The sequence below is a fragment of the Lithobates pipiens genome, unplaced genomic scaffold (assembly GCF_037356315.1).
Source record: "Lithobates pipiens isolate NorthernLeopardFrog02 unplaced genomic scaffold, aLitPip1_a1.2 Scaffold_16, whole genome shotgun sequence".
NCBI classification, from domain to species: Eukaryota; Metazoa; Chordata; class Amphibia; order Anura; family Ranidae; genus Lithobates; species Lithobates pipiens.
The window spans coordinates 52,225,620-52,238,152 of NW_027507748.1; the positions used below are offsets into that span (position 1 = coordinate 52,225,620).

The window sequence follows — 12,533 nt, forward strand, 5'->3', positions numbered from 1 at the left end:
CAATTTTTACAACTTTTCTAACTTACGCTCAGTACTACCAAGCTGTTTTTTCAGTCGTTGTTCTGTAAGTGTGAGCATATAGGTGGCCGGTCTTAAGTTGGCTATAGATGTGTGAAGATTTCATAGAATTCAGAGATCCCCCTCCACCCCATCCAGGTTGGATGGATGAATATTCCATTTCCAGCTATTGTGTTCTAACAGCCGACACCGTCAACTGAATGAATACCAGAACAGTGACTGCAACTGATATAGAGGGGAGGGGGCGCAATCTAAGTATAGCAGTGGTCATCAACCCTGTCCTCAGGGCCTGCTAACAGGCCAGGTTTTATGTATTACCTTGAGGAGATGCAGACTAGAATACTGCAATCACTGAGCAGCAAATGATATCACCTGTGATGTATTCAAGTTATCTTGCAAACCTGGCCTGTTAGTGGGCCCTGAGGACAGTGTTGATGACCACTGAAGTATAGTATGAAACATATTTTTTGGAGTGAAAGACAATTGCCAACCATCACAAACAGTTAAAAGAACTTATTCATCAAAAGGTTAGGGCCCCTGGTGGTAATCTTCAGTATAGCAGGACATTTTGGTACAAGCAAACACACAGGGTGGGCTGGTGGGTAACCTGTAGAGCCAAGAAGACACAACATGGGGCACAGGACAAAGTGATGCAAATTACATTCAGTATTAGCACCATGTAAATGAGCAACTCATAGTGCATAAGAAATTACGCTTTTTTTCTTATCACCACGGTCAGCAGCTGGCTTTCATGTGGAGCATGGAGTCTCTTCTGTAAAACTTGCAGCCTTGTTGTCCACAAGTAGGGCCAAAAAACAGCTGTGATGGAGGAAGCAGAATCCAAAAAGATGTCCGTCAGACTTTTTTGGGATGCAGAGCAGGCTGGAAGTGACAACAGGGAGGCGGGGTTACGTGTTTCGAGGCCACCCAAGCCTATTTCTCAATCCAAAAGTCTGGCTGACTCCTTCAGTCTGGTGGTCATGGTGCCAGAAGAACCAACCATGGCTCATTCACAGAAATTGGCAAAATTTGAGTTGTATATGGTCAGCTTTAGGCAAATCAAGAGGAGTTCTGGTAAGCGTAATAGGAACTCACTCTGGTTTCCTTATTATTATTTCCAAGGGTGAACACAGCTTGTGGGACTGTCAGCCTTCCACTTAATCATTTGGGTTCTGGAGATTTGGGACTTTTTTTTATCCTTTTCTATTGGAGCAGAAGTCACCATCATAGCAAATCTTTTTTTTTTTTCCACTTATAATGTGTGATGTTTTAGCGCTGCACTGTTTATTTCAAATCAAGGGGTGGCCAAATATGATAGATATGGGAAGATCTGCCTGTTGCCAAGTACTGTTAATGAAAGACAGGCAATGAGAATGATCAAAAATCACATGAACAAGGAAATTCGACCTTCTGGCCCTCTTATGTTCAGCCTCTATATCAGCCTTTCTCAACCTTTTCAACACAGAGGAACCCTTGAAATAGTTCTCTGGTCTGGAACCCCTGCTAAAAATTAGAAATCTACAACTCATGATACATTAGTATGATGGTCAGTGGGAAAAATGGTCCTTACACTTGTGGTCATTGAAAATAATTACCTCCTTACAGAAAGTTAAAAAGATCAATGGTGTCAGTGGGAACTTTTCTGAGAGGCAGAATTGCCCAGTGCTGAAGGAACCCCTAGCAACCACTGGAGGAACCATGGTGGAGAATCACTGATCTATATATTCTTATATTCAATTTCTCCCAATGACATTGTTAGTGTTGGGTTATCATTGTCAATGTGCCAGTATTTTAAGTTTCCAAGAAGTCAGAGTTTTGTGTCCCCAGGTATCAATGTCTTTTCATTTATGACTATCAAGCACTATTGAGCTGTAACTTAACTTTCTCAAATGCCATGTCATGCACTACTTGACCACAAACATCAGTGTACCATAATGACTTCCATGTGTCGGCATGCTGCTGGTGTAGAACAAGTTTGTCCTTGTTTTGAGACCCCAATGGTCAGTACACAACTATCCAACCATTATCTCATTGTTCCAGAAGTAGGCAGTATCTATATATACAGTATCTCACCAAAATGAGTACACCCCTCACATTTTTGTAAATATTTTATTCTATCTTTTCATGTGACAACACTGAAGAAATTAAACTTTTCTACGATGTAAAGTAGTGAGTGTACAACTTGTATAACAGTGTACATTTTCTATTCCCTCAAAATAACTCAACACACTTCCATTAATGTCTAAACTGCTGGCAACAAAAATGAGTACACCCCTAAGTGAAAATGTCCAAATTGGGCCCAACTAGCCATTTTCCCTCCCTGGTGTCTTGTTAGTGTTACAAGGTGTCAGGTGTGAATGGGGAGCAGGTGTGTTAAATTTGGTGTTATCGTTCTCACTCTCTCATACTGGTCACTGGAAGTTTAACATGGCACCTCATGGCAAAGAACTCAGAGGATCTTAAAAGAAGAATCGTTGCTCTAAATAAAGATGGCCTATGCCAGTGATGGTGAACCTTGGCACTCCAGATGTTTTGGAACTACATTTCCCATGATTCTCATGCATTCTGCAGTGTAGGTGAGCATCATGGGGAATGTAGTTCCAAAACATCTGGAGTGCCAAGGTTCACCATCACTGGTTTATGCTATAAGAAGCTTGTCAAGACCCTGAAACAGCTGCATAGGTTGAAGGGGTGGGGGGTCAGCCTGTTTGTGCGCAGACCATATGCTGCACACTACAACAAAGTGTTCTGCATAGCTGTCATCCCAGAAGGTAGACTCTTCTAAAGATGATGCACTAGAAAGCCTGCAAACAGTTTGCTGAAGACAAGCAGACTAAGGACATGGATTACTGGAACCATGTCCTGTGGTCTGATGAGACCAAGATACATTTATTTGGTTCAGATAGTGTCAAGTGTGTGAGGTAGCAACCAGGTGAGGAGTACAAAGACAAGTGTGTCTTGCCTACAGTCCAGCATGCTCGTGGGAGTGTCATGGTCTGGGGCTACATGAATGCTGCCGGCACTGGGGAGCTACAGTTCATTGAGGAAACCATGAATGCCAACATGTACTGTGACATACTAAAGCAGAACATGATCCCCTCCCTTCGGAGATTGAACCGCAGGGCAATATTCCAACATGATAAAGACCCCAAACACACCTCCAAGACGACCACTGCCTTGCTAAAAAAAGCTGAGGGTAAAGGCGATGGACTGGCCAAGCATGTCTCCAGACCTAAACCCTGTTGAACATCTGTGGGGCATCCTCAAATGGAAGGTGGAAGAGAGCAAGATCTCTAACATCCACCAGCTCCGTGATGTTTTCATTGGAGGGGTAGAAGAGGACTCCAGTGCAACCTGTGAAGCTCTGGTGAACTCCATGCCCAAGAGGGTTAAGGCAGTGCTGGAAAATAATGGCGGCCACACAAAATATTGACACTTTAGGCTCAATTTGGACATTTTCACCTAGGGTTGTACTCACTTTTGTTGCCAGTGGTTTAGACGTTAATGGCTGTGTGTTGAGTTATTTTGAGGGAACAGGAAATGTACACTGTTATACAAGCTGTACACTCACTACTTTACATTATAACAAAGTGTCATTTATTTAGTGTCGTCACACGAAAAGATGTGAGGGGTGTACTCACTTCTGTGAGATACTGTATATATGTACCTTTTTTTATAATCAATTTACAGCTGACATCTGTCATGTCCCAGGCCATCTGCAGGGAAACATCTGCGGGAGCAGCTTCTAGTCCTCTGCTGCTAGTCACATGTTTAAAAACACAGCCTTTGAAATAAAAAGAAAAAATACATAATGTCAAACAAGTGTTTGAAATTGTAATACAAATATGTATTTGAACTCAAATCCTCATTATTTTTGTGCAAAAACATGGAGTAGGTTATCTATAGGGAGGTTTTTCCAATTACAGCCTTTTTCATGCCCCTCCAACCTGTGTCTATTGTTTGTAAGTGCTTAGAATTACAGGGAGGTAAAGCCTCCATAAATCAACAAGTAAAATCCCACACCATTTTGTTTAGCTGTTCAGTGCACATGGAGAGGAAGGTAGGGAGTGGACTGTCCAGAGTGTATATGCCCACACGTGTGATAGTCATGTGGGCTGCACAGATAAGAAAAAATAGGAAATTAACCTCTTAGCCCCTGTACACACGGTCGGAGATTTCCACAACTAAATCCGTCGGATTTTGTCCGAAACTGTTGCATACACACAGTCGGACAAAGTTGGCGAAAAAATCCGATCTTTCACAACGTGATGACGTAATTTTGTTACGGTGGGACTACATTCAGGCTAGTAGCCAATAGCTTTGATGTAGGAATTTGATCTGAGCATGCGTGGCACTTGGTCCGATCAAAATTCTCTACACATGATCGGAGTATGTCCGATCGGCCCAGTTGGTCGGGAAATATTTCCAACATGTTGGAAAATTGGGTCCGACGGATATTCCGACGGAATTAGTCCGATGCATACCACACACAGTCGGATTATCCAACGACACGGTCCAATAGGACACATTCCAACGGATTCTCCGACCGTGTGTACAAGGGCTTAGAAGGGAACTGAAGCTGGAGCATGTTCAGTAGATGTGACAATGGCTGGTCTACACAATTTCAGGCTGCAGTGGGAACACAGACAAGGAGGGAGGGGCAATGAACAGAAGATTTAACCAGGTTTTTTTAGATTTTTATCTTCATGGAGTTCAGCTTTATAACTAAATACCTAAAGTCCTGTCTTGCGCCAGCTCCTTCCTTCTTTCTGAAAACAAGAGCAGAAGATTTCCTGCAGCCTTTTTTTTTTTTTTGGTCGGATGAACCGACCCAGGAAATGTTTCTCTTCCCGTGCACCATAATCTACAGTCTGAATGAGGGGGGACGATGAACATGGTGTGGTCAAGGGTTAAGAAGGCATAAAAGAGAAGCTATACAAGGAAAAATAACTACTTTGGGTTGCATGAAAGTTTCTGAGCGCTTCTTTTATTCGGTCTGTTTTACAACGTGAATTCTGTGCCTGGTTTTTAGCCGCCTGCATTTCCCATCCCCGATATTTATTTAGCCAAGTTACTGCACAGCTGAAATCTAAACAGTGGAGTGGAAAAGGTGTTCTAAATTTGAATGTTTTTAGACTTTGATCTGCGACTTAGTCATTTTATTTAGCAGAGAACTGAGCTACATTCCCGTTCTTGGCGTCCACATCTGACTTGATGTGGTGGTAAAGAAAGCAGACCGATCGCCCCCGTGCCAATCATCCCCGTCTAAATTAGGGTAAACATTCTTAAGATATGTTTGGAAGAGAAAAAAAAAGTGTTTTTCTAGGTGAAAGCGGGCAATAAGTCAAGCTAAAAGCTGGGAGGAGGCGGCACATGCTTCTACTGTATGTTTTGACGGAGAGTTGAGAGCAAGGCCTCATTCATCAGGCTGCACAGCCAACCATCTCCCTCTCATAATGTTATGTCTTTCTTACTTAGACTATTCATCATTCTAATCACAAACCACAATGCTTTCTTCAGCCTTTACATTCAATGGGATTCTGGTATTTACAGAGGTTTTTTTTTTCCATCTGTTAATAGCCCCTTTTGTTCTTGACTTGGTCAATACACGTGTATTTAACAAGTCAACTTGTATTTAACAACCTGTCCTAGACTAATATACTGTATGTACTTCCAAAACGTAGGTGGATTAAAAGGAAGAGGAAGCCAATGAAATCTTAGTGTGTTATATCAGGGGTTGACAAATTTGCTTGGAATCTAGGAGCCAGCTAAAAAAGTTAGGAGCCAGGTCCGTGACGGCGATCTGGACCTGTCCCTGGCCTGACATGGAGACGAGTGAGGGGAAGATAGCCCCCAGCCCCCCACATATGAGATCACCTCTCATTGGACACACCGCTCAAGTGCTAAAAATGGCCGCTGTGATTGGCCATTTAGCATGATCTGGGATTGGCTGTATCCAAGGGACACGGCCAACACAGAACTTCCCCAATGCGCGCCCATGGCGGTGTGCAGAGGGGAAGTAAACAGGAGGATGTCCAGGGACGCCCTCCCGGCAATTGTTGTCCGCGCTGTAGACATCTTTCGTCTATAGCGTGGGCACAAGGGGTTAACAAAAGAATGTGACTTCTTTTACTTCCGCCATATTCCCGCTTATTTACTGCCATATCCCCGCTAAGGGTTCAATCAGGTCCGCCTGAAAAACTGACAGGTGAACCTGATCAGACAGCCCTTGTGAAAGGGGCCAAACAGGTAGGATTACAAATAATAATTTTTTTTTTCCCTTAATTAAATTTTTTTTTTTACTTTTAAAAAAGAAATAAATTAAAGCTATTATAAAATATATATTTTTTTTTAATAATATATATATATATATACATATATATGTATATATAATATATATATATATTTACCAGCCACCACACTCATCGTTGGGCAAAAGGCGCCAGATGATGCCCGCAATCACTTCCTTCTCTTCACTTTGAAGCTCCATTAGGATTAGCATTATTGGATGGGTTGTAATTTCAACATCCACCACAAGATGGCGCCAGACTACGGAAAGACTTTAGAAGGCCGCAAAGCCGCGGCCTCAATTACTGGCCGGCGCGGCCCGATGCAATCGCACGGCGGAGTTCGGGGTCCACACGGAGACAGGATACCCCAGCTGTGTTGCCCCAGGCGCCAGGACGCGAATTCTAGTCGCAAATGCGACCTAGCGCCTGGGGTTTGTCGAGCCCTGTGTTATATGTATTATATGTTGGATCCTGAAGAAGCCAACTGTTCGCAAAACCCGTTGGTCCTGCACGTCTTAAAGTGGAATTTTAGTCATAAAATTTAAAAATGTGTAAAGGTTCCTTTATAAAAAAAAAAAAAAAAAAAATATATATATATATATATATATATATAAATAAAACCTTCCCCCCTCTGTGCAGTTGGTTTTGCACAGAATGGCCCGATCCTCCTCCTCTTCTCGAGTGGCCCCGTTGGAGAGCCCCTCTCCCTCGGGGCACTCGTGCGGGCGCTCTCCCGAGTCCTGCTGCTGCGTCTGTTGACACAGACAGCAGGACTTGGCCCCACCCCCAGCTCACCCATTATTGGATTTGATTGACAGCAGCGGGAGCCAATGGCTGCGCTGCTATCAATCTATCCAGTCATGACCCGAGACAGCGTCTGGAGCTGGTGGCCTCGTTCCCACTGCTGGAAAGACCGGGTTCAGGGGGTTTTGGGGGGCAGCTGCCTCACGGGAAGTTTTTCCCCTTAATGCATTCTATGCACGAAGGTGAAAAACCTTGAGGGTTTACAACCACTTTAAGTCCTGCTAAATCACTTCAGGATGGGCCCCCTTTTGCAGGTGTAGCTATGTAAAACATTGAGGGCCAGTTCACACCACATGCAGTCCAGTGCTTTTTTTTTTTTCTTTATCAAAAATGCATGGAAAGTAGGTTACATGGTTTCCAATGGCATAGTTCACACCAGTGAAGTCAGTTCCAGGGGGTTCCAGTTCCAGAAAAAAAAAGTAGAACATGCTTAATTTTTCTTGTCCTGGACTGTACTGGAACACAGTACAATGTATCAAAACACTGGACCCTAATACAGTGAAAAGAAAAAGAGAAAAAAGAAGAAAAAAAAGCACATGGAATGCATCCGGAAAAGCATTAAAAACGCATTCAGAAACACATCTGGTACGGTTCTGGAGTGTGTTTTTGTGGTGTGTACAAGCCCTAAAAATAAGTGCCTATAATGTTTAAGCACTTGACCTCCGGGAGATTTACCCCCCTTCATGACCAGTCCATTTTTATTTTTTTTTGCGATATGGCACTGCTTTACTTTAACTGACAATTCTGCAGTAATGCAACGCTGTACCCAAATCTGTCCCTTTTTTTCCCCCACAAATAGAGCTTTCTTTTGGTAGTATTTAATCACCTCTATGGTTTTAAAAATGACCAATTTTGAAAAAAATGTTTTTTTTTTTAATAGAATTTCTTCATAAATGTAGGCCAATATGTATTCTACTACATATTTTTGGGGGAAAAAATTCCCAATAAGCGCAAAAGTTATAGCATTAACAAACTATGTGATTTTTTTTTCCCATTTATTTATTTTTTAATAGTAATGGCGGCAATCAGTGACTTATAGTGGGACTGCGATATTGCAGTGGACAAATCAGACACTGACACTTTTTGGGGACCAGTGACACTAATACAGTGATCAGTGCTAAAAATATGCACTTTCACTTTACTAATGACACTGGCTGGGAAGGGGTTAAACATCAGGGGCGATCAAAGGGTTAACTATGTGCCTAGCCAGTGTGTTTGTGTACTGGGGGAGGTGCGTTTATTAGGGGAACACAGGATCCATGCCTTCCCTACTGACAAAAGGTATTCTGCCTAGCGATCTGGGGGTGCCGGCGGTAACAGTGTCTGCGGTACTCGCAGATCAGCTTCAACTGTGTATAAACACAGCGGGAGCTGGTCACCTGTGTCGCACCTGAAAGTGTTGGTTCATGTACTAGGTACTACATCCACTGCAGCAGTGCCCCCTTGCTGTAGTATAAGTACGTTATACTGGCGGCAAGTAGTTAACATCCAGTAATACACAGTCTCACCCTGATCTGCACATGCTCAGTTACCTTCTAATTTTTGGCACTGTGCTAAAAATCAGAGCCACTAGAGGCTGATCTGCTGACAGCCTAAAGATTTACTGCTGCCCAGGGGTTTTGGGCTGAAGTAAAATGGCAGCCTCTGAAAAGAAGAAACAGGAAATTTACAGCACACACTAATTTTGGTAGCATGATTATTAATGTGGAATGCACTGTATTTTATGGGTAAAGTTCGGCTTTAATACTATAAGACAAACTATATTTGTGAATGTATTGACTTTAATGGGGTTTTTACTTTACCGTTTTTATCTTTATGGAATACAAATTGATTATTTTCAAATTTTTATATGCTTTCTCATATGTCCCAAATGGAGGGGAGTAGTTGTTCTATTTTTGGTGTGTTATGGAAGTGCCTGGTCTTGTATTGCCTTATGCAGTTTGTCATTATAGGTGGTTATATAAAAAAAAAGAACTACTTTCCTTGTGACTAGTCAATAGAAACTTTATACAATCTACACGTTTATTAATAGCATATTAAAAATTATAATCAAAAAGTCTTGCAAGCAACTAGTGTTGGAATAATCTAATATCTCAACCAGGAACACACGCCCATTATAAATGTGATAAAGTGTTGATTAAATAAACAGTTGCTTCGTGCTTTGCTAATGGGTATCTTAGCGTCCTGTTCCAACATATGCCCCTCCCCTACATGTTACATCACAGGGTCACATGACTTCCTCAGGGGGATTCCTATTGGTCAACAAGACGCTCACTGCTTTTATTCCTAACCTAACCTAACAGAGTTGTGGATTTAAATAATGGTGTACATAGTTGGTTGATTACCTGTGGTTTAAATTGAGCCTGGCTGTGTTCCAATAAAGATCAGCGTCTCGCAAATTGTGAACTAACACAGCTGTGAATGATAGGTGATAATGGAGGGAGCAAGTTTTATTTTATTTTATCAATGAGAAGATTAAAAGATGATAACCATAGTTTCATTTTGTACAGAAGATATATTGGACTTTGATCCAAAACGACATAGATAAAATCACACATTGAAATAGAGTTTTAAGGAACTTGTTACTGACATTTATGTTTTTCATGCTTTTATTTTTCACAAGTGGATTAATTAGTTCACTGCACACTTTAAGGAATGAATTAAATAATGTTGATGGCACTGCTTATATATTTTTGATTTAGAATATGGATTGCAACAATTAGTGCAACTGTTTATTTATTCAGTATATTGAAAATTCCACACTAAAAAACAAGGCTGACATCCAAATCACTTTGCTACAGCATCTCCACTACTACCCCATCATACAACCTACTAACAATCATACTCATATCATGTGAATCCAATTTCTTTCATGTTGCATAATAATAGGGTCAGAGTAGCAACTTCATGAATTTTGTGGGCATAAGAGCCCATTTCTTGTGAAGCATTCTGGCAATCGCTCGTGTTCATTTGAGAACAAACCAGCCACAGTATAAAAGTTGGTAGTGCCTTCCATGCATGTATGCACCCAACTCTCCAGGGCTGAGCACAGGAACCTCAAGGGACACCAAAGATGCCATTCCTTCCCTAATTATCTCAATCCTTTTTCAGGCATTGACTGCAAGCTACTACATGAATGTCCATATCCCACCATGAGGTCAAATGTATTGTTAAATCCCATTATCTCAGTTTGGAGCAAGACCTCTTAATCTTAAATGTAGTAGGCACTGAGTTTTCATATGAGGATATCAAACCTATGTTCAAGCTTACTGGGCATAAAATATAAAGTTTGGATGTCCTTAATAAAGGCTACCTATCTGCATTGGTGCAAAGGGATCAAGGTATAGGGGTGTCAACTGTCTCCGCCCTATCTTGCACAACTCTCCTCAGGTAGGCGCTCATTGCCAACCTTTTCTGCCCCCCCCAATTGCAACATATCTTGCCCGAAAGCTTTGGGTACACAAAAAAAAAAAAGGCAGTAGATATAAAATGTTATGTTGGTTTGTACAAAAATAATTTTTCATAACATTTGGAGATAAAAATATAAATGTGAACTGAATATATGGGTTCTTTTCCTATATACACATTACTTCTTGACAATTGTGCAGTATGTTATTATTATTATATATTGCCAATATTTAATTTATTCTGGTCAAGTTATTACTAGTAGTAATGTCAGCTAGACATAATCTCTAATGTGAAGATGTTTCAACACTCATACTAGTGGCTTCCTTAGTTCAGATGAGTATTGGGAGCATACACTAGCTTTTCTACTGTATATCCACATGGGTAACTCGGTCACCTCAATCGAATTACCATGTTGTCATGAAGTACATCAAGGCAGATATTGATTTTTAATGGGCACAATGGAGGTGTGATCGTTTTTGAAATTGCACTGTTCTAATTTACGTAATCTGGTCACCACGACTTAATGAAGTGTTTTGATGGCTTTTGCCGCGTACACACGACCGAACTTTGAGGGACTAGGTCCGACGGTCTTTCCAACGGACTTTAGGCTGAGTTCCGACGGACTTTCCGAATGAACGGACTTGGCTACACACAATCACACCAAAGTCCAACAGATTTGAGCGTGATGATGTACGACTGGACTAGAATAAGGAAGTTCATAGCCAGTAGCCAATAGCTGCCCTAGCGTTGGTTTTTGTACGTCGGACTATCATACAGACAAACAGATTTCTCGGTCTGGCGGAGTTCCGGTGGAAAAATGTAAAACTTTTTCTATTTCTAAAGTCCGTCGGATTTTTGGCAAGCAAAGGTCCAATGGAGCCCATACAAGATCGAATTGTCCGACGGACTCGTTCCGTCGAACCTTTGCTGTCAAAAAGTCCGGTCGCGTGTACGCGGCATTTGAGTTACATAGATGAATGAATGATTTTTTGTCAATTTATCCAGGTAAAGAAACTAAATTGACATTATATATGGATGACCGGTGGTATCTGATGCCCCCATCCCTGTGTCCGTATGTTTGTCGGTCAGCCTTTTCCAGCCTTTTTCCAACCCCAGAGGAACCCTTGACAAAATGTCCAGGTTTCAGGGAACCCTGGTAAAACCAGTTTATTGGAAGTCATGGGAAAAATTCCTCTTACCAGTAAGATGAATGCCCCCCGTACAACGGTGGTCAGAATGTAATCTATACAAACAGCTAAATAATCATTGGTGTCATGCTGCTGGCATCAATGGTCCTGGAACTATGTAGGCATCATTAGATGGGAGGTCAATCAGCCACATCTCAAGAAACTCCAGGCAACCTCTGGAGGGACTCTATGGTTCCATGGAACCCTGGTTGAGAATGGCTGTTCTAGGTTTATGTAGATGGCACCTTTAACACCCTTTGTGAACCAGTTTCTCTTTTCGAATATGTTGAGCCATGTGTTTGTTCAGTTGACGTTTTGACTCTTCGATGTACAAAATTTTGCATTCCTCACCAGGTTATACCAGGTTACTTTGCTTGTCTTTAAGCGCCGGGTCTTGTACATTCTTTTTTTTTTTTTTTTGTGCTTTTCTGGGCTTGAAATGTTGAAAGGGGATTCAATATTTGTTAAAAATCCTTCTGCATTTTTTTCTGTCACTTAAGCCACCAAAAGAAGACAGTATTATTTTGTGTCTGTTTCTCCCATCTATCCTGTGTTTTCTCATAAGCCCAGTAGAATGCTCCTACAATGCCTGTATTATTTGTCTATAAACTCTGTTCTTGTGGTACCATCTAATCCAAGTGTAACATCGTTTTCATAACGCCAAGTTTCTGTTCCAGTGGGTGGTAGGGGTCAAAAAGCAGACACTGATCTGTATGGGCAGTATTCCAATATGAAGACACATTCAGGCGTTTATAGTATTTTTTTAATGGTTTTTGAAATGTTTTAATCTATTTTTCATGAAAACATACCATCCAGTTTAAATAGT

The 12,533-nt window shown here is 41.5% G+C and overlaps 1 protein-coding gene across 5 annotated transcripts in view; it reads left to right on the forward strand.

Annotated features, from left to right (window-relative positions):
- The window catches only part of ERG (ETS transcription factor ERG), a 374,857-nt gene that overhangs the window by 322,560 nt on the left and 39,764 nt on the right, over positions 1 to 12,533 (forward strand). The window lies entirely within an intron of this gene.